The sequence below is a fragment of the Lissotriton helveticus genome, chromosome 6 (assembly GCF_964261635.1).
Source record: "Lissotriton helveticus chromosome 6, aLisHel1.1, whole genome shotgun sequence".
Classification (NCBI taxonomy): domain Eukaryota; kingdom Metazoa; phylum Chordata; class Amphibia; order Caudata; family Salamandridae; genus Lissotriton; species Lissotriton helveticus.
The window spans coordinates 2,082,983,969-2,083,006,289 of record NC_136067.1 but is presented as its reverse complement, the minus strand read 5'-3'; the positions used below and the strand labels follow the sequence as shown (position 1 = coordinate 2,083,006,289).

General features: G+C 40.1%; 1 pseudogene across 1 annotated transcript in view; it reads left to right on the top strand.

The window, feature by feature from the left end:
• LOC144764023 (protein LEG1 homolog) overlaps positions 1 to 18,191 on the top strand; it is a 158,236-nt pseudogene extending 140,045 nt beyond the window's left edge. The window contains exon 6 of the transcript XR_013596297.1: positions 17,459 to 18,191. The product of XR_013596297.1 is annotated as a protein LEG1 homolog (transcript). The remainder of the gene's footprint in view (positions 1 to 17,458) is intronic.
• The last annotated feature ends 4,130 nt before the right edge of the window (positions 18,192 to 22,321 follow it).

Below are 22,321 nucleotides of genomic sequence, written 5' to 3'. Positions count from 1 at the left end.
GAATGTGACAGACAGACTCATAGGGACGCTTCTCGAAGACATTGGCAGATGCATTTAAAAAATAAATCCCCACCTAGGGCCAACAGTGTAGTGTTGTGACTTCATTAGAGACGATGCGGCAAATTTACAAGAGCCTTACGCTAGATTTGCACCACCGTTGCATCACGTTTGTGACTCAGTAGCAGCGCAAAGCCAGCGCCATGCTCCGGGCTGTTTACAACGTGACGCATCTACGGAGATGCGTCACATTGTAAAGCCCTGCGCCACATGTGGGCGTGATCCAGCGCTCTCACCAAAATATTGCACAAATGACACTATCTACTACCACACAACTTACACTACAACACTAGGCCCATATCAACAATAGAGCGACTGAATCATGAGGCGATAAGATCTAAATATGTTGTTTAAAACTATCTACAATAATCAAGACCAGCTTGTCATTTCAGAAAGTTTATTTAAACACATCTAGAAAAACTTAGGTTTTGGTATTTTATTAAGCAAGCATTAGAAAATGTCATAAAGAAAGATTCATTCAGAATTAATAAAAAGAGCATAAGTCAAGAATCATTATTCATTAGCAGGAATAAGTAAATTTAAGCATTTCCAAAATCCTAACTATCTCTCTGTCTCTACCCTCATCACCTAGTAATAAAGTAATTAATAAAAAACTCCTTTCCTCACGTGTAAAGTCCATCAGCATAACACGTCCTCCAGAATTTCTCGAGCGTAAGCCAACTATCTGTTCTCTGAACCCATTCTTATACCCTAAATTAAGCTGAGCTAACTATTTTTCACATTCCAGCAGACGAATTCTAGTTCTCCATTGGCTGAGCCACCTCGTGCCACAGTAAACTGTGACACCTCCTTCTTACATGCCCGGGCAAATTCACTAGTTCATTGTTCATGTAGAAGTCTTGGCAGCTCTTCCTTAGGCTGCTACATTTTGTAGCGAAAGCACGATTCTTCCTTTCAACCTTGAGCCTGTCAGCTCTGAACTCCCGTGGCACGTTAGCAAACGTTAGCAAATTTCTCCAAAGAGTCATCTTTTTAGCAGTTCATTCCAAAACCTTTCAAAATAAAAGCTCAGAGGCTTTTTCCATCCTTTCAGAATTATTTTCACTTGAGCCATTTTCATCAATAGGCCTCTTTTCAAAGAGCGTCAATTTTCTGCGCCACCTCTCCTGCGCCACTTTTAAAAGTGTACTATTTTTCTGCAGCTATCTCTAAGCTTCACTTGTAAAACTATTATATAAACAAACAAAAAGAATAATTAATGAAAGAAATACAGTTTGTTCTGTTGCCTCCCATCATTGCTAATAATTAACCCATTAGTCTAAATTACCTAGCAGTAAAGCACAAATAAAGCGGCATTTTATATCTACCAGTCTTCATGAATCCATAAAACCTTATGTGCACCTAGAATAGTAGAAATGACATCACATAGACAAGGAAAGCAAAATAAGCACATGCCATTATTTTAAAAACAGCTGCTATTAGTTATGACATGACAATAGACAAGATTAATTTATTATTTTCCACATACATAAGAATGCAACATAATGCACATTTATGAGCACACATGTTAATTTCCCGCGTGTTCTGTGAAAATGCAACTTTAAACTAGATTGATTTAGCACACACACAGCACAAATTGTTAGTATTATTAATTTATTTATGGAAGTGTGACTTCACAAGTTTAAACAGATTTCTGTTTTCTATCTCGCTCCATCAACTCCCTCATCTGGTGATTAACAAATCACCACACCACCACCCAAAATTTTAGCAAAAATTTTATCTAAGATGAACATGATTCAATTTCACCTGTGTTAGTATTTCTAAAGACTTATCTCATCAGTTTATCTACAATTCTCATATTGAGTATTAAGAAACCCCTCTAGTTCTATTTCTTTCTCTTGTGTAACATACAACTGAGCTTCAATAAAAGTGTTGCAAAAACTATAACTAATAAAGTGTCAGTATCTTGCTTGTCATATTAACCTTCAACTTCTCCTTGTTAATTTCTAAAAGAACAATAACCTATATTAACCAAAGCAGAATTATTAGGAGCATATATATCAGGAACATCTTACAACATTTATTTAAAATTAAGCATCTTGAGCTTGTTAAATGTATTTTCATTAAGCTTGCAAAGAAAAATAAAACAAAAATTTTAAAATTTTGTCTAAATTTTCTAAAAATTTCTAACACCCCCCTTTTTCATTTTTTTTTTTTTTTTATATACTCTTTAAACCTTCTAACACTTTTTCTTCGACCTAATGTCACAAATTAATTTTTTTCAGCTAACAGAATTTCTTCAACCTTGTGTCACCTAACACATTTTCTTCAGCCTTATGCCAAAAACAGAAAACCTAAAAATTTAACAGGTATGTACTTCAATCATTGTCACTTTTGTTTTCAATCTCTTTCTGACTGTGACTATTTACCTCCATTACAGGTATCACTTCTATTTTCTTTCCTGCCTCACTTTTCTTTTCAGAATCTTTTTGACTTGATATCTCATCAATCTGTTCCTTTGGTCTGTATCTCAATTTGAATTTTAGGCCTTCATTTTCTTCTGGCCAGTTATCACTTTTTCTTGGTAATTTCTTCTTTTGCTTGGTCACATTACATTCTGTTCTCCAAGCTCCTTTTCTGAATTTTCTTATTTGAGAATCCTCATCACTCTCATCAGTTTCAGTGTCAGACATTTTCATTCTGGACTCAGGTACTTCTTTACTCAGCAGCTTCACTCCGTTCGGAACATCATCTTTATAGCTGGTACTTGGCAATTCATCTTCTTCTTCCATTACCTTCAGCTTCCCAGTTTCAGAATTCCTGTTCCTGCTTTTAGAGCTTCTTTTCTGCTTTTCAATACTCTCCTGGTCTTGAATCACAATCTGATCACATTCTTCTTCTGCTTCTTTTTCTGGCAGATTTTCATCATTTTCTGAGTCTTCAGTTACAACTTTCAAGTCTTCTTCAATCAAGGCTTGTTTTCTTTTCATGTTCTCCAGATATCGACCAACCTGTCGATCTTCAAGATCTGGATTCTCTTCAGGCTCTTCTTCAGAGTCTGAATCAGCAGTTGTGACACTATTCTCATCAGGATTTTCAGGTGTAGATACACAAAAAGTATGGCCAGTGTCAATCCACCTCTTCAGTATTTTGCACTTCACTGCATTTGTTGTGACAAGACTGACTGACCTCCTTTTCTGCCACCTTGGCACTAGAGAATTTCTTTTTAGACGAACCTTTTTCCTGATCCTTTTTCCTGGTAACAGATCAAGTACTTGCTCTTTTTCTCTTGTTTGTACTTCAGTTTCATCTTCATCAAACACAGAGATCATTTCATCTGATAAATTCCTGCAGTTCTCCAAATTGATGCTATCATTGATAGTCATCATTCTTTTCTCTGGTATGAATATCTGTCTCATGACCTTGTCCATCACAATATTACGTGGACTTAAATCTGTCTTTTTATCAGTAGTGTTTCTCAGAAACATCAAAACAAGTGGAAGGACATCTGTCCACTTTATACCTGCAGCTAGGCACATTTTTGCATCTCTGTCTTTTATAGTAACATTCTCATGTTCCTCAACATCTGAAATTTCTGTTCTATCTGTACAATGGAGCAATCTGTTTTCAATATGTCTTTTGCCATCTGATAACTTTTCAGCAGTAATTTCATCATTATGTCGCATCTGAAATGTTTCAACCCATTTTGTAATCAAACAGAAAATCACAAAAATGTAACACAGTTTGTCATGCAGTGCCATCTCACAGAAATCCATTTGTAATCTGGTCAATGAACCACTCTCCTGTAATTCTGTTTCCAATCTCACAATTGTTCTCTTAATTGTGTTCACTTGCTGGTAAGTCAGACACCTCTGGTAAAGAAATTCTGCAATTTTATGGTACATTCTGTCCATGTCAGTAATCATGCTATTTAGCAAAACTACTCTGTCATCTTTGTGTATCCCAATCTCATCCTCATCTCGCTGTCTAAAATCTGTTCTCAACCATGTGTTTCTCAACCATATGTTATTCTCCTCATGAGTTACTTCATCTTGTAAATCTTTGACTACCTGCCATGTTTCAACTACAGCTGTTAGTATTAGTGAACTCAAAGCATGTTCATCATTCATTTTGTATGCTGCACATATCACAACAGCAAACCTTTCTGCCAATTGAATATCATCAATCAACCTTTTAATTAAATTTGCATTTCTGATAAGTGAACTTGCAGAAGTCAATGTTTTAATCTGTTGATCAATTGCGTCCTTTACTTTGATGTCTTCACTCAAAAGAACATCATTTTCATTCCAAAATACTGGAAGTACATCTATTCTTTGTGGACTGTTTTCTTGTTCTATATTTAATCCTGTATCTGTTTTCTCTGTCTGTTCATTAACAAAAATTTGCAATGGCAATGAAGCCTTGTCATTCTGCTGAATCATTACCTGTCGCTGTATTTGTAGCTGTTCATTCAGCTCATTTATTTCAATCTCCTTTCTCTTTGACCATAATTTTGACTCATCAGGCTGTGTCAATTCAATTAGGTCAATGTCAGACTTCTCACTTACCAGAACTGAAGTCACCTCTGTTTCTTGCTGAGTTGTAATCCCTACTAGTTCAATTTCAAGTACAATAGAATAAACTTTTTCACTAAATTTTTGAATTTCAGAATTAATTGGGACGTTTAAAACTGTGGAACTAATTTCATCTTCTTCAAGCACATGGACTGTCACTGTTTCCATATATTTCATGGACTGTATCAAATCATTTGATGAATTTACATAATCAGGAATATTAATTCCAGAAGTACTAGGCATTTCATCATGCTTTTCTGTTACATCACTTTTAGAAGAAGTTTGAGCTGACATTATGTCAATCTGATCTTGGACTTTTGGCGTTACATCAATCTGCTCTGGGGGTCTTCTTGAATTTCTGTTCTGATCCATATTTACAACATCAATTTTACACTGATCAATATTTTCTACTCTGATACCTTTATTGTTTATTTTCGCTAATTTGGGAATCATCAATTTACTCTCACATTTAGCAACAACCCTTTTCATTTTCTTATACAAGTAAGACATTTTCTTTAATTAATTTGGTAAATGTACTCTCTAAATTTGCCTTGCAGTATTTGCTGATCAATTAATTAATTAATTTAACACTATCAGGTGTAGAATAATCTTATAATTTGGTCAATTTAATATATCTCCTAATTTACCTGTATCACTAATTTTTTATAAACCTGGAAAGAAAACATGAATTTGCAAAAACACAATATAATATTTAATTTGCAACAACAAAACACCTAAATGTAATTAGCTATTTTTAAATTGTATTTATTTGCACTTACACACCTTCTGCATCAACACCTGTGAAAAAAAGAAAACCTAATCTAATTGCTTTTAATTTAAATAAAATGTTTTGCTACAAAAACCTTTAGACCCTTTTAACAATAATTTTAGCTTAAATCTGCTTTCTTCTAACCCACACACCCTTTAAACCCCATAAATCACTAATTCCAATTATGTCACAACACTTGCTGGCTGCTGCAAAACGAGTCAGCTGTAACAAGCACTTTTAAAAGATAAAGAAACCATGCGATCTATATTTTCTAATTATAGCTCAGAAGATGTTTCATCAAAGCTTTCCTTAAGCATATATTTCAGCACGAGCCTCTCTCCACACTCGGCTGAATACAATGTTTAAACGCTTGGCTGCGCACAATAACACAGCATTTATTTCAATTAATTAATGTAACACCAGGCTTGTTCTTTTTCTACACAGCACGATGACAGATTTCAGATAAGCTTTGTTGCGCACATGAGCTTCACTGACAGGGCATCTGGTAACACCTGTCTAATTGAACCAAACACTACCCTGTTCCCGAAATAATTGCCTCAGGACTGAAATTTTGCCAGGCACTAAGCTCTCAGAACGCGAGCGCTACATCAGAAACTGAGACAGTCACAGGCTTTAAGGCTCAGTCTTATTATTATAAGAGGGACGTGTTCTTTCAATTTTATTTTAAAACGAAGGGCACTAGCACACTTGCAGTCTCTCCTTTATGAAATTAGCTCACCAAACTTGAAATGAGGAGCACATCGATTCACATCAATGAGGCACCAGCTCTAACATAGCATGCAACACTCGCCGGTGGCTATACACAAATCAGCTGTGTCATGCAACAATTCAGCTGTGACACACTTCTTTTCTTTTATAAACTAATTTGCGCGACTGAAACTAGGACAGAAATCATTTTGGGAACACTCACAAAATGTAAAAACCACAATTGCGCTTCAGCCAATCACAGCGCGACTTTGCTGTGACATCACAAACACCTCGGCCAATCAGAACGCAGCTTTCGCGTTATTCAGTTAATTTCAGCGCTGCTGTAGCTGAAACGTACGCTGCTGCTAGTGCAGTCTCTCTCGCGCTCGTCACACATCAGCTGTGACACAAAAACGATAGCGCGGCGAAGGGAACCAAAGCAGAGATAAGTTAAAATATTTCAGTAATAACTCAGCAAACAGTACTAGCAGCAATGCCTCAGTTAATCACAGCGCAGCCTCGCTGTGACTCGCCGGAGCTCCCAGCCAATAGAGCGCTTACTTTGCCCCAATGTCACGGAGCCTCGCCCAATCAGAGCGCGGCTCTGCCTATGACGCGACGGCGTCCTAATCCAATAGGAGCGCGGCGGCAGCCGCTGCAGCTGCTCTCTCTCCCTCGTTCCTTAGCAGCCCCCCTCCTTCACAAAATACTCGGCACACATTAACTTTGTTTTTAGACTTTTGCGCGCATCTAGCAACCGAATTTGAAAGACAGGGATATTTATAGTTATAACCCAATGAGCCCACAACGCTATGCTTTACTTTAAGATAGTACAACGCTCGCTAGCATAAATCAGCTGTGATATACAATCAATAGCGCGATCTACGAGAGGAGGATAGAAATAAAAAGGGAACACTTGTAAAATAAACAAAATTTCGAGCATTAATCACGCCTCAGCAAATAAAAGCTCTGTATTGCTCTGACACTCCGGGAAACCTGAACCAATCAGAGCACTACTCAATGATGACGCTCCAGACAGTTCTACCAACCAGAGCGCGGCAGGGCTATGACGTATGCAGCAGCTGCAGCTGCAGGCTCTCCCCACACGCTCTCACTCCTAAAACAGCCCCTCCCTTACAATTTTCGATCAGGGCACTTTTTAAATTGATTTAAATAGCGTGCAATGCTTTTAAGTGTATTTAAACACTGCACAACATCTTAAAAAGTCTTAGAATGGTACAGACTTTATCCTGAACTTTCCTAAGTACCTTACTTTTGGTACAATTTAGTGAATACATAAAACAAACTCATCTGCCTGCTTCTTCTAATTAGGATAGTTTTACATGCATTCAAGTATTCTCATTCTCGGAATATAAGGCGCTATTCCCATAGAATATTTTTCATTTGCCCGTACAGTAATCTTTTTACTCTACCCTTCTAACAAGTAAAATATGAACTCATTTCCCTCTGAACGCACAACTAAGTGACTGTTCGAAAGTTCCACTTGAACATACCTTACAAAACAATCGCGCACTTTCACACGGAAAAATCCCTAAATTCAAACACACATGAAACGCCTACAGGACTCTCACCTGTTTATAGATATCATGCACCGTTAGCAAAATAACGACGTTATCCGTACAGGACTCTCACCTGTTTATAGATATAAAACATGTACCCCTACAGGACTCTCACCTGTTTATAGATAATCATGCACCGACATTACCCTACCCTTCACTCAAGCTCGAATATAACTAATACTCTTATCACAGTGAGTTTTACAACAGGCGCTTTGTCCCTATTCTCATGCTGCTCTAATTTCTTAGAAAATCCTCACTATACAAGATTCACACCTAGCCCTAAAACTGTGTTGCACGGCGACAACACTGTGTTGCACGGCGACAACACTCGTGGTACACGGCGATACCACTTGTGATACACGGCGATATCACTTCTGAAGCAGAACAAACATCTTGTGTGACTGCCTTCTCATCACACAAACTGTACCGGTACAACTCACATATAGCACAAAACAAAACAAACTCAAAAAGTGTTAAAATTTAATCCTATGAATTTACCAACATATATGTCTCATGCATGTAACATGTATGTCAAAAACAACATATATAAACCGTCCGATGGCTACCATGAAATTGATCCAGCGCTCTTACCAAAATATTGCACAAATGACACTATCTACTACCACACAACTTACACTACAACACTAGGCCCATATCAACAATAGAGCGACTGAATCATGAGGCGATAAGATCTAAATATGTTGTTTAAAACTATCTACAATAATCAAGACCAGCTTGTCATTTCAGAAAGTTTATTTAAACACATCTAGAAAAACTTAGGTTTTGGTATTTTATTAAGCAAGCATTAGAAAATGCCATAAAGAAAGATTCATTCAGAATTAATAAAAAGAGCATAAATCAAGAATCATTATTCATTAGCAGGAATAAGTAAATTTAAGCATTTCCAAAATCCTAACTATCTCTCTGTCTCTACCCTCATCACCTAGTAATAAAGTAATTAATAAAAAACTCCTTTCCTCACGTGTAAAGTCCATCAGCATAACACGTCCTCCAGAATTTCTCGAGCGTAAGCCAACTATCTGTTCTCTGAACCCATTCTTGTACCCTAAATTAAGCTGAGCTAACTATTTTTCACATTCCAGCAGACGAATTCTAGTTCTCCATTGGCTGAGCCACCTCGTGCCACAGTAAACTGTGACACCTCCTTCTTACATGCCCGGGCAAATTCACTAGTTCATTGTTCATGTAGAAGTCTTGGCAGCTCTTCCTTAGGCTGCTACATTTTGTAGCGAAAGCACGATTCTTCCTTTCAACCTTGAGCCTGTCAGCTCTGAACTCCCGTGGCACGTTAGCAAACGTTAGCAAATTTCTCCAAAGAGTCATCTTTTTAGCAGTTCATTCCAAAACCTTTCAAAATAAAAGCTCAGAGGCTTTTTCCATCCTTTCAGAATTATTTTCACTTGAGCCATTTTCATCGATAGGCCTCTTTTCAAAGAGCATCAATTTTCTGCGCCACCTCTCCTGCGCCACTTTTAAAAGTGTACTATTTTTCTGCAGCCATCTCTAAGCTTCACTTGTAAAACTATTATATAAACAAACAAAAAGAATAATTAATGAAAGAAATACAGTTTGTTCTGTTGCCTCCCATCATTGCTAATAATTAACCCATTAGTCTAAATTACCTAGCAGTAAAGCACAAATAAAGCAGCATTTTATATCTACCAGTCTTCATGAATCCATAAAACCTTATGTGCACCTAGAATAGTAGAAATGACATCACATAGACAAGGAAAGCAAAATAAGCACATGCCATTATTTTAAAAACAGCTGCTATTAGTTATGACATGACAATAGACAAGATTAATTTATTATTTTCCACATACATAAGAATGCAACATAATGCACATTTATGAGCACACATGTTAATTTCCCGCGTGTTCTGTGAAAATGCAACTTTAAACTAGATTGATTTAGCACACACACAGCACAAATTGTTAGTATTATTAATTTATTTATGGAAGTGTGACTTCACAAGTTTAAACAGATTTCTGTTTTCTATCTCGCTCCATCAGGCGCTCCTGCACACGGGCGTTCCAGCACAGCAAATGCCTCCGAAAAGTGGCTGAGTGAAATCTACAAGATTTCACTCAGCCACTTTTACGGCCATGCTGCGTGAAAACCCTGCGCCTGTTCGAAGCAGGTGTAAGGATTGACAAAGCATGTTAGGGATAGGGGCACCCCGAACCTTGCTGGAGCTGCGTCGCGCTTGCATCACAATTCCAGCAATGCGCCGCCTTTCCGCGGGGGGATGCGACACGCATCTGCCCATCCGTGCACCACGGTGCACCGTATTGTAAATACGGTGCATCAGTGGTGGCGCACGGGTGGGAAATTGCGTTGCAACTCTTCTGGCGCATCCCTGCTGATTAGCAGAGATGCGCCAGAAGTAGTAAATCTGCCCCGTAGTATTATTAAATTACCGCTTCTCCGGAGGGGTTCAATATCCCTGTTGAAAGCACATGACTGTCCTAATGATGCACTGCATATTCCCAAAACTACAATCAGTTTACAAAAGCACTAGGTTAGTGCCCTTCCATTTCTGTTGAGTTGCAGCAGTTTTAATGGGTGTAATTGCTGATATTTATATGTTTTCTCGTCTTTACTGCTTGAGTTTTCTTGCGGGAAAGTGTCACTCATAGTCGTTGAAATGTCACTCATAATTACACTGAAATTATGAAAATGTCACACATAGCAGTCTGAAACCTTGGCAGCTATGCAACTCAGTCCTGATGGAGTTGCAATTGCTCCCCACACCTTTTCCTATCACAAAAGGAGGACTCCCTAAACGTTTGTTCAGACAAAAAGGTATAATTAAGAAAGCAGCATAATAAACCTTATTTTTACCCCAGTTTTTCCCAACATTCCACTGAAGTCCTACGTTTTAAATACAGATTCATCCACCTTTGTTAAGCTGGTGGGTAAAAGTTTTAAACAATAGGAGAGAGCGTCAAGTCACTCTATTCCCATGTTTTCCCTTTTTCTACAGCACCACAGCAAAGTATAGATGAGGCTGTGAGTGAACAAAAATGCTTTATTCAGCTTTAGCTTGAACATTTTTCTAAACCTCTTCGGACAAACCATACGGAACCAGAACAGAAATTTCCCTACTCTAATGTAATAGAAGCTATGCAATTAATGAGATGGTATTTTGTATATGACATTTAAGAGGCAATGTGCTGTTTGGACAATATCTTTGTCAATGTTATTCTGACGATCAAACGAATATATCATGCTACAACGCATGCAAATACATTGCGTTCCATAACAACGCAATGCCATTACTATGCAAGTCATTACATCGATGTCCAGTAGATGGCGTTGTAAATTTACTATTCCAACTCTAGCCTACGCAACAGCAGGGAAGGTGGTGAAATAGTAACTTATGAATTGAAATTACTTTATTCGAAACAAGTTTCATAAAAGTACAATATACAGTATCCAAATAAGCTATACATAAAAATAATTCAGACAATGGGCAAAAGTTTTGACCTGATGAACCAAGCATTCGCCACATATTTAGCCACCCCGCAGACCATATACATTGAAATGACATTGGTTTGAATGATACGCATGGCTAATCTATGTTCCCTCACCCCTAAATTCCTACAAACAGGTTTCAACCACCTATCTCTTGGTTTTTTGTAAGCTACACATGCAAATAGGAAGTGGCCCAATGATTCTTTCGGGCAGGGACAACCTGGGCATTTAATCGCTGTTCCTCTATATCCCTTCCAGCCTTCTTTGAATGTGTTAAGGGGTAAAATACCATATCTGAATTTCAGAAACAGTGATCTATCGTGAGGGACCTGGATATAGTCCAAAAAAGGCTCTAACTTTCTAAGAGGCTTGTGGTCAAGGAAGGTACTAGTTATATGGCCCCAGTTTGGATTCCTGAGTTCTTTTGCAACAACCCAATCCCAATAAAGTTTTTTAACAATTGATTTTGGGGGTGGCATTTGTGAAATCCAACTCTCCTCCAGACCTATAGATTTCACAAGCCTCTTTAAATTGTTCAGCCATTTAATTTTATTGGATATATTCAAACTAATCAGCTCATCCAAAACCTTGGCATAGTTAAAAAGTTCTGGGGTCCTTCTAAGACGAACCCAAAATAACAGGGGGCGAATTTGCACCAGATCAACTATCGATTTTTTACCCAGGTCTAGAAATAAAGGTTTCAAGGGGGACGATAAAGGTAGCGAAACCATGTCTCTAATGAACTTATTTTCCGCCACTACTAAGGCTTTTGTATTTTCCGCCCCCCAAAGTTCTGAACCATAAACTGCCGCTGCCAATGCTTTCCCTTCATAAACTGCCAGGGTAGGGGCTATGGGTCTACTAATGGATCGTCGCTGGTTCTTAAGAATTACTCCTGCAACCCTTTTGAGGTTTAAAACCATTTTAGCGATATGGGCAGACCAACTCAGCTTATTACAAAGTCTTGCTCCGAGGTAATCAAATTCTTCTACCACCTCCAGCGAGGTGCCATTCAACAAGAGTTTTACCTTCCTGTGTTTCTTTTTAGAGGTTAGCACCATCAACTTTGTTTTCGAAGTATTTATTGACAACCCCCTATCTTTACAAAAGCTCCAAAAACGATCGAGCAGTTTTTGCAAACCCATGGGGGATTTAGACATGAGAAGGGTATCATCGGCAAAGAGGAGAGTGGGTGTTTTCTCTCCTGCAAGGACGGGGGCATCAGCAGGGTCCTCCCTCAAATGATCTACCACCCCATTGATAAAGAGGGAGAACAAGGTTGGGGCCATCACACACCCTTGTCTCACTCCCCTATTTACCGGAATCTTCTCAGTCAGTTGGCCCTGGGATCCCCAACGGATCCTAGCATAGTTCCCCTCATGGAGTTTAATAATAAATTGTAGGAGGTAACTAGGAAAACCCATATCGGAAAGGACCGACCAGAGCTTAGTCCGTGGAATGACGTCAAATGCTGTCTCCAAGTCTATAAAAGCCAGGTATAGACTGCCCTTAGTAATTAACACTGACTTCCAACAGACTGCACAGAATCTGAAGACCTGATCTATTGCACCTATATTGCTTCTGAACCCGGTCTGGAAATGGGACAAAAGGCCTTTATCCACAAGCCAAGATTCTGTGCGGTTTATGATCACCCTACCAACCACCTTCTGAATAATGTCTATCAGACTTATCGGTCTGTAATTGGAGGGGTCATCCCTTTCGCCCTTTTTATAAATAGTTATCACCTCGGCACCTTTCCAGGAATCAGGAACAGGGTGACCGGCCTGGATCAGATTCATCAGGCACGATATATACTTAGCCCACACATTTGGTTCGTATTTTAACATGTCCCCTGGGAGGCCATCTTGGCCTGGGGCCTTCCCGTGCAATAATTTAGAGATAGCATCTAATACTTCTCTCTGGGAAAATGAGTCTATATTGTGAGTCAAATTCCCACAAGGCATACTTTCGGGGATAGTAGCTGATGTTGATATAGAGCTATCCAAGCTATCCTCGCAGTACAATTTTAAAAAATGGGAATACCATTCCTGATCCGTAATATGATTTAAAATGGGTCCTGCTCCCTTGCTATCTAGAGCGTTAATTAATTTCCAAAAAATAACAGCATTTTTCCCACATGCTGCTTCCTTCAGCTGTTGCCAATGCTCTTCCTCCCAATCTCTTTTTGCAGATTTTATACTACTTGAGTAATCTTTCCTGGGCGCCCGTACGGCCACAGGATCCTTGCTTCGTATAGCTTTAGTAATTGCTTTCCTTTTGGTTCTACAATTACTCGTGTACCATGGATTACTTATGGGTTTAATACCATTAAATCGGGGTTTTGCCATTGGCTTCTTACAAAAGTGGGCTCCTAATTTACTTATTAAATTACTATAGGAGACCGACAAACTGGGACCAACTACATTAACTGAGGAGAAGGCTAGAGCTGTCAATCTACTAGTTTCTTGAGATACTAAATCCTTAATATTTTGAAGCTTCCCCTCATCACATTTGACGACATTCCATTTTAGCTTCCGATTGTTATTTACAAGGAAGACTTCTTTAGTTATCATCTCAGTTACCCGACTGGGATCTCGGCCACGTACCCACTTAAGCTTCATACATAAGGGGTTGTGGTCGCTATAGGAGGACTCCCTAACCACCATGTCAATTAGATCGGGCCAGGAATATTCATCTAAGAGGATGTAGTCGATACGAGAGGGGCACCCCAACCTATTAAAGGTCATCGCTCCTGCGCGATCTGACTCTGTACGGCCATTAAGAGCCCAAAGATTATAATCTAACACCAGGGCATTCAACTGGATAACTCTCGATGACCATTTCTTAATTGGGCTAAGATTTAGCGGGGGTATGCTTTGTCTACCTTCCACTACGTTGGGACCCAATACTTCTTCTACATCTAGAGGTTCGAACGTGCAGTTAAAATCTCCCCCGACCAGTATTTTAGATCTTGGCGGGAGGTTTGATAACTCCACGTCCAACAATTCCAATATTGGGGAAGCGAGCCCTCCCTGGAGACCTCTAGCGTAAATACAGAAGATTTCATAACTATAGCCCCCTACACTGTTCTTTAAAGTAATGTGCAAGATGTCATTAGAAACATACTTATTAAGGGTAACACTACAGTTCAAAGATGTTTTCACCCAGATATGTAACCCACCAGAAGGGCGCCCTCTTCCCAATGAAACAGCTGGAACATAAAAGGTAGAATAACCATTCATGTATTCGGGGGATAGGCACCACGTTTCTTGAAACATGCAAATATCAAAATTGTTAATGAAAGTGTTCCAATCAGGATTTGCTAAATTTTTCTTTTAACCTGCAATATTCCATGATAAAATATTAATAAGAGGACCCGGGGCCTTAGGTTCCATTTGACCTGTAGAAACTATATCCTGCATACAATTACCGGCTACAACCAAGGGTTCAATAATAACTGTACCTTTACTGATGGAGTCTACAATAGCCACTCTATCTACAGGAAGTTTTACTTGATCTCCAGGTAAAACATGCGCCACCCGACTACCCAATCGCTCGATGTGCTGGTTAGTAAGTCAATCGACTTCCTCCAGGCCATTGAAATGATTATAACATTGAATGGGGTAATCCAGCTGTGGGCCCAACCATCCCTCCTTAAGCCTATTTCCACCATTATATGTTCTACCTCTTCCTCTTCGGACTTCTTGCCAATCACCGTTTCCAGCACCTCCCCAATTGTTGGAACATTGGTTCCCTTGGATTTCAAATCTCCTCCAACCATTTTCATGTGGGGTAGCCCTTAACCAACTCAATCTATTATCATGCTTCCCCGCGGGCATATAAAAGTATGACAAGGGTTTGACAAGGATCTCAGAGTCATTGTTACGGCAATGCCCAGAGCAGATAAACTCTACAATACAAGGGTCTTCAAATGTAATCACCACACAATCTCCTTTGAGGTGTTTCTTTTTCTCTCCCACCCATGGAGCTCTCTCTACCATAAGGATATTTTTATTAATATTGGGAGGGGGTGGGAAATTCCTATCCAACCAGTGACAAACTTTGTTTTTAAGGCCCCAGAATGTTTCAGAGATATCTGGGGTAAGCTCAGGGACACCCGTTAACACTATCACAAATGGGCAGGCATCGGACGGTAAGCTAATATTCTGCCGTACCCTTGGTGTCTTCACAGGGGGTGGGTGCGGGTTAGCGTTTGGAGCGGTAGAACTAGCTTTTTCCGGAGGTTTGTTAACATCTGCAGAAGCTTGTTTAGTGACCACTTTACCAACCTTCTGTACAGTAGTAACGGATGGACAGGTCTTAGTTTGTTGGATGGGTGCTATTGAGGGATTCTTGACCAATGGCAATGGGGTTCCTGATGTACCGGGTGTATTCTTCTGGATTACTTGGGTTGCTTTTACCCCCTTACAATTCAGCTCCTTTGATATAATTCCGAGTTGGTGTTCTATACCCTGGAGTCTAGCTTCCAGGGGCGAGAGCAAGGACCTAATAAGGGCCGCTAGAGAATCAAAAAAGGGCGCATCCTCATCCTCTTCACTCTCGACAGATTCATCAGGACTACCATTATCAAGAATACTAGCCAAGCTAGTGTCAGATGCAGTTACGTCAGGTAACTCTAGGGGCAGGGGGTGGGATACTCGATGTGGCCTAGCAGAATTAACTGGGGCATTCACACTTATCCCTCCCTCCTGTGAACCATTTCCCACACCAACTGTATTCCCCATACAAGGTAAAGTATTTTGATTGACTACGGTATCACAAAGCACCTCTATGACAGAAGATTTTAGGGAGGATATTGTACCTACTACAGGGAGCCCTTCTAACTCTGGAGGGTCTGTATGTATAATAGCTGAGGTAACCATGGGAGTAGTGAGGGTGACAGACTCAATTGTGGGTACTGGTAATATAGATACCGGAGATGCATTTATACATTGAGGCTGGGCCATAGTCAATGCAGGGGTCACAAGAGTGGTTGATGAATGGGGCGTATCCGATAAACGCAAATGTTTATTCGGAGTACAAGCCAGGGCTATATTACCCAATGACGATCTTTTGGCCTGGAGCAAATCTTGAGAAACCCTCCGTTCCATCAATATAATACCCTCATCAATTAGAGTGTTAGTGCGAAGGATAAAACTATCCAAGGTATTAGTAAGTTTTTTGGTTTTTATATTTTTTATCCCCGCCACCGCCTGGCTTCTGGTTTTACGTGATGACATTGTATTACACCAGCAAGTAACTATCAAGAGGGACTCTAGTCAGCTGGTAAAAGGACCGATACTTAATTAACAACCCCTGTAATGCTAAATATTACTACAATAAAACTAGTACACTCAGTAATACTAAAAACTAAACAATGACATCCCATATAAAATGTAGCTCATCAGTGACAACAACAACAATCTTATGACACTTGCAAGGGGTTGCGGCCAGTCCAGTCCTTTCGGTCCTCGGAGGGCCTCAGAGGGCCCGCCCTTTGCCCGGGCTTAGCCCCGGGCTATGTCCCGCGCGCGTCCCGCGTGCGCGCTCACCACTGCGTAAAAATAGGAGGGTTGGGGGCGGGAAGAGACACCAGGTGCGCTAAGATCTTCAAGCGCTGGGCACCCTGGGTCTCGCAGTCCCGGCCCCGGCAGCGTCCGCTTGTGTCCTGGGTCCTCGTCGATCAGGAAGCAGGGAGCAAGGCAGCAAGTTAAAAGCGTTTTAAAAAATGCAAAGTTCCACAGAATTATCCCCAAAGGCTGCGAGCGGTGGTGAAATAGTAACTTATACTATTTCTTATGTTAGCCCGCCATCTACTGCAAGTCAATTTAATAACGCGTACTAGCAGCATTACATTGTAAAGGCATAGCAGTCTAATGATTGCGATGTAAAGGTTGTTTCCTGATTAAAAACATGGTTACAATGGTAACTCCTCCCTTGGAGTCTTATGAAATTTTCAAGGGATACTACCTGCTTCTTAAGAGTATAACTTAGATATTCTATAAACTTTATAAATACTCAAAATATTGCACTCTTCCTCCCACAAATGTAAAGGAGACATAACAGTAGATGGTTTTAATATATTAATGACTGTATTATGCTCATGTCTGTTACACACCAGTGCATGTCTTGTGACTTTGTAAATACTGTGTAAAAGCACACATGTAAAATGCAACTTGTTCAATGTGTACTGTATCTGTCCATTAGAATGCATGTTATTGTTTTGTTTCGCTTGAGCTTAACCTGTACTGAGGCACATATATATTTACTTAAGATTGTAATTTTGTCCTTCTCCACTCCCCACCCTCCAGGAGGATCCCTTTTGGTGATGTGGAAGCAGGCCATGTGTTCACCTAAAGGCCGCCAAATTTGCAGAGCACTTCTTGAAAGCATGTTTGCAGGCAAAATATATACTCTCTCTGATTTAATTGGAATTTTGTCACCCCTTGCTGGCACAAATAATTGCATCCCCAGCCCATAAAAGTAAAGTTCATACTTTAAAGATGGAGAAGGATGAGTGAGATCAGAATGCTGTCCATGAATCATTTCCATCTGCTTATTGTCTGGGGTCATTTCTGTTAAGTGCTCCTGTGTGATTCTGCTTGCTGCATTCAACTTATTTTTTCTTGAAATAAATAAGCATTTTACTACGATCTAAAAATCTGGTAATGTATATATATAAAAACGAATGTATGTCTGTCTGTTTGTCCTTTATGCATTACTACACCATTCATCCGATCGGCATGAAACTTTGGGAATTTGTTGAGTACACTAACGTGAAGGTTTCTGGCAAAAAAAATAAAAATAAGAAAAAATAAAAAATGTAAAAAAAATTGTTCAAAGTTGTTGAGTACACTCCCATAAAGGTTTCTGGCAATTTTATTTTTTTTCAAACTTGTTAAATATCGGCCCCTGGCCCCCCAGGGCCCACATAATCTTTCCAATACTGAACGTTTACAGTTTCCGGTGCGACTCGCTTTTGCAATGACCATCAACAAAGCACAAGGACAATCGCTGCAAGTGTGTGGACTAGATTTGGAGAATCCATGCTTCTCACATGGACAACTGTATGTGGCCAGCTCACGCGTCGGAAAACCTTCTGATTTATTCGTGTACGCACCAGACGGAAAAACTAAAAATACCGTGTATCCACAAGCACTCGAATAAATAAACAGAATTAAAACAACACTTTAAAATGTTTTCCATAGTAAAATGAATAAAAATGACACAATGTATGTTTTGAATGTTATCATAACAAGTTTTCTTAAATTCCCTTTCTTCTGAGATCGCAGCAACGCGCGACGGGTAAACTAGTGCTGAAACAAAGCTGTAGTGACTAAATCTGCTTCATTCTGGTTAATCATGAGTGATGCTTTCTTTACAGACCGGATCAGACTCCACTTTTGCTACTTTACTTTTTTATGTATTTATTTATTTTAGGAGTTTTATATAGCACTGACATGACCCGAGGGGTGTGAGAGAGAGAACAACAAACACAACAAAATCATAAACAATCATGGTACACTAATAAACAGAGATGCTAGATAGTTCCCAATTTGATATAATGTAGTAAACGTTCAGTTCAGGCAGAGTTGTGAATTTCGATTGAGGAGTTGGGGATTGGAACAGCGAGAAGCTTTGCAGCAATGCTAAGCCATCATTAGTGGGGGATTAAGAGGTGACGTAGAGCGGCTATTGTCTAGAGGAATAGAGACGACCGTTGTGGAGAATTTCTTTTAATTTTCTCTTGAAGCTCGTGATGGCGGGGTTAGTTCTGATATGTACTGGGAGAGAATTCCAGATGTCTGGGACATTGCCAGAAACGGAGCAGTAGAGGGTTTTAGTTTGTGTCTTGTGGGGAGGATGAGAGGAGTGTATGAGAACTTCCTAGGTTTCTTGGCTTTCCTTCTTTTGTGATTTTAGCTGGGTGGTAAACAGGCTGTTTTGAAACAACAACGCACTTCGATTGGAAACAACTTTAAGTTTTGTAGCACTGGGGTGATGTGGTTGTGTTTCTTTGGTCCTATGACCATTCTTGATGCTGCAGTTAGGGTGACTCTCATGGAGCTACGTGATCTTTGGGTGCTCCAGCGGGTGTGGCATTTCCATAGTCTATTCTGGACAGAACTAGAGCTTGCGTTGTGGTTTTGAGATCTTTAAGTGACAGGAAAGGCTTCATTTCGTTGAGGAGTTTTAAGCTGTAGAAAGCACCCTTTTCAGTGGAGCTTATGTGAGAGCTCATGTTTAGTCTGAACTCCAGAGAGATCCCTAAAGATTTAGCTGAGTCGGCTAAAGTAAGCTTGCAGTTTAGGGGGTCCATATTACTTGCCCATTCTTGGATCTGTGGGGGGTAGTTGTGATTGGAGAAGACAAGAATTTCAGTATTTTTTTCTTTGAGTTTGAGTTAGTTGTATGATAGCCAGTTTTGTGAGTTTGGAGTTAAGATGTGAATGCTGTCAATAGAGGATATTTCTAGGTAGGGCTGAGTGTCGTTGGCATATTGGTGATAAGAGATATTTGCTTGTTTTAGAATGGTAATGGGGGTTCCATGTAAATTTTGAAGAGTGTGAGCAAAAGGACTGTACCTTGCGCGATAACTTGGGTTATGGGGAAGATGTCGGACATCGAGTTGTTTGTTTTTATGAACTGGAATTGGTTATGAAGAAATTAAGAGAACCATTTCAGAACAGTGGCATCAGCTTCAATACGCTTTTGTAAGACATCTAGGAGTAACTCGTGATCAACCATATGAAAAGGGGCCGAAAGGTCAAAAAGGACGAGCAGGCAGTATCTCTTTATGTTAAGAGAGTTGTGGAAGTCATATGTTATATTCAGTATAGCTGTTTCAATGCTGCATCCCTTCCTGGGACCTAACTAGTGGAAGTCGAGTAGGTTGTTGGAGTCGAGGTGTTGGTTGATTTGGGAGAGAACGCATTTCTCTAGGATTTCTGTTAGGAATGAAAGGTTGGTGATGGGTCTAATGTTGTTAGGATCTTTCAGGTCTGCATCAAGTTTTATCAGCAGGGGGTGACTTGGCCTTGTTTAAGGTAATAAGGCACCAGCCCATTGTTCAGTGAGCTGGTAATGATCATACTTCATAGATGTGTGAGGTTAAGGTTTTTAGCCAGGGAGGCAGGTAGTGGGTGTGCGTAGTGGGGGAGCGTTTGGATTTGGCAATCACAATGGAGATATGCTCTTCTGTGAGAGGTATGAAGTCCTTCGAATTCTTGGGTGTTGAGGAAGGTTTTGGGAATTGGATTAGTTTTGTGGTTAATGAGGAGGATTCTCGGTTTTAGAGCTTGTGGCGTGAGCTATGGTTGTGTTGGTGAGATTTGCTGGGTTGAGTTTGTGGGCGATAGTCTAGGGAGAGCTTCATTTTGGTGATTTTCTCATTGAAGAACTTGTCTTGGTTGTTGTACTGTAATTTAGAGGCAGGTTTGGAGGATTGATTTCGGAGGATGTTGAAGAGCCCTTTGGGGTGGTTTTTAGCTTTGTCTAGAGTGTTCCGGAAGAAGGTGTTTTTTTTTCCTTTGAGGATGTGTTTTTTTGTTGTTCATACTTTCTTTTCTGAGCTGGAAGAGGTTGGTTGTGAATGAGTTTGCTGTCCAGAGCCATTCAGTGGCTCTTACTTGTCTTTTTTCAAAGTTGAGGTCTTTGTTGAACTAGGCTCCCAACAGGGTATCTCGAATCCTTTTGTGTCTCAGGGTGCCAGTTGGTCAAGGGCAGTTTTCATTTTCGAGTTGTAGAGGGAAGTGAGCTCATCCGTATTGAGGTTTTCTATGCTAGGCGGGAGTAGGGGTGATATTTTTCCTTCCAAGTCAGAAAGAGGGATAGGATTGAGTTTTCTGCACCATTGATGGGTCTTCTGAGCTCAGTTAGGTGGCACAACAGCTTGGTTAATATTAAATAGTATGATGTGGTGGTCTTACCAGTCAATTGGGAGAATGTTTTTGGTGCTTAATATATCATTTTTGGCTATGATAGCATCTAAGATAGAGACTTTGTTGTGAGTTTGTCCCCTGCATTGTTGGGTGAGATCTTTAATGAGTAGGAGTTTATTTAGTGACTGTATTAATGTGTCTATATCATTATTCCAGTGGAGACTAAAGTCACATAGGATGATGTTGTTGGAGTTTGAGAGGGAGTAGTGTGTTAATAGGTCAGATAGTTTTCCCATGCATGTGGGAGTATTTTCTGGTGAGATGGCATTTCATTGCTTTGTTGCCCTTTCATGCTAAGTTGGTGCGAAGTTATTCGAATGTTGAATAGGAGAAGGTTTTACTTTCAGCTATTTTGATGCTGTACTTATGTATGATGACTATGCCACCACCTCGATGATCAGATAGGGTGATTCCTTGAGCCAGGTTTTGGTAACAAATGCAGTGTCAAGGATGTAGTTCTGGATGGCATCAGCCAACTCCTTTGTATGCTTGATTCCTGACCTACAGTTTACTAGCATGAAGTTTATCTTGCAGCTGGTGGTGTGATTTTTGGGGGTCCCCAAAAGTATTGATGTGCATATTAAAGGTAATCTTGTGATCCTTGGTGGGTTGATGTCTCTGCCAATTCTGGTGATCACCTGAATGTCAGAGACGGGGGAGCCTGGGCTGTCCTAAGGCTGTATGTTTTGGCAAGATTAATTGCCTCTCTCAAACACATCTCAGTCTTTTTGGTCTGTGATTTTGGTAGTTGAGAAGGGTGGTGCACCAGCTGTACAGTTGGGATTTGGATAGCTGTGAGGGTTCATTGATTTTTTTTGGGGGGAGAGTTGTGAGTGTTGTGTGGGGATGGAGAAGGTTTTTGAGTTGATAAGGATTTTGTTTATGACCTGAGTGATTAAGTCAAGTAAGCTTTGAAGACAGGTTAGGTTTTCAGTTATTGGATATATTGGGCATAGGGATCTGTGAGCAGAGAGTCTAGAGTTATTTTTCTATATGTGCAAGGTGTTTGGTTAATATGACTGCCTGCACAGGGTTCATAATGCTGAAAGAGGGAGAAATAAGGAGCAGGTTAGTTTGGAGGTGTTGGCCGGGGCTGGTGGGTTGTGGGGTCGTTGGACTGCGGGTAGTGGTGACCCAAGTGTCTTCCATAGGCAGATTGCTGGGAGTGTGTTTATCATGTGATGCGTCGGGTTGGGGGCTTCTGTGGCTGTGTGGGGGTGTTGTCTTGTATTT